The sequence below is a fragment of the Triticum dicoccoides genome, chromosome 4B, assembly GCF_002162155.2.
Source record: "Triticum dicoccoides isolate Atlit2015 ecotype Zavitan chromosome 4B, WEW_v2.0, whole genome shotgun sequence".
Lineage (NCBI taxonomy): Eukaryota > Viridiplantae > Streptophyta > Magnoliopsida > Poales > Poaceae > Triticum > Triticum dicoccoides.
This window is the reverse complement of record NC_041387.1, coordinates 392,396,013-392,397,107: the sequence shown is the minus strand read 5'-3', so window position 1 is coordinate 392,397,107 and position 1,095 is coordinate 392,396,013.

Below are 1,095 nucleotides of genomic sequence, written 5' to 3'. Positions count from 1 at the left end.
TTGGGTAGAAAATGCATAGATTAACTTGCTGCACTTTATTTTCTATTTAACAACATTAAAATTGTGTATAGGGCAGAACAGTACCAAATTCGAATATTACATATGGGGATTTTTCGGAATTGTTGTTTGTTATTTCCGGCCTCATGTAAATTAGCTAGCTAGGTAGTTTTATTATGCTTCACCTCTTGCCATGTTTAACAACATTTAATATTGTTGAGTAGCTTAAATGAGATGAACTAAATAATTGTTGTGAAGTTTCATCAATATGCAACCTCGTTGCATATTGAGCTCCACTTAACTTGTAGTGTGGTTTGTTGCACTTTGCCATGCCATGCCTCATTAAAATGGACATGCATCATACTTGGTTGAGCATCATGACATGTCTATGTGTTGTGTGTTTACCTTGTTGTTTTCTTCTTTCTGGTTGTGCTCCTTCTCGTTAGTTCCTATTTCGTTGCGACCGTGAGGATTCGTTCGACTACACTTGGTTCGGCTTCATCCGTTCATCTTCTTCATGGACTCGTTCTTCTTCCTTGTGGGATTTCAAGCAAGATGACCATCACCTCGGATCTCACTACTATCATTGCTATGCTAGTTGCTTTGTTCTATCGCTATGCTACGCTACCTATCTTTTGTTCTTCAAGCCTCCCCAAATTGACATGTCAGTCTCTAACCTTTTCACCCTTCCTAGCGAACCATTGCTTGGCTATGTTACCGCTTTTGCTCAGCCCCTCTTATAGTGTTGTTAGTTGCAGGTGAAGTTGAAGATTGCTCCATGGTGGACATGATTATGTTGGGATATCACAATATCTCTTATTTAATTAATGCATCTATATACTTGGTAAAGGGTGGAAGACTCGGCCTTATGCCTGGTGTTTTGTTCCACTCTTGCCGCCCTAGTTTCCGTCATATCGGTGTTATGTTCCTTGATTTTGTGTTCCTTACGCGGTTGGGTGATTTATGGGATCCCCTTGACAGTTCGCTTTGAATAAAACTCCTCCAGCAAGGCCCAACCTTGGTTTTACCATTTGCCTCAGCACCACCTACTTTTCCCTTGGGAGTCGCGCTCTCGAGGGTCATCTTTATTTAGCCCCC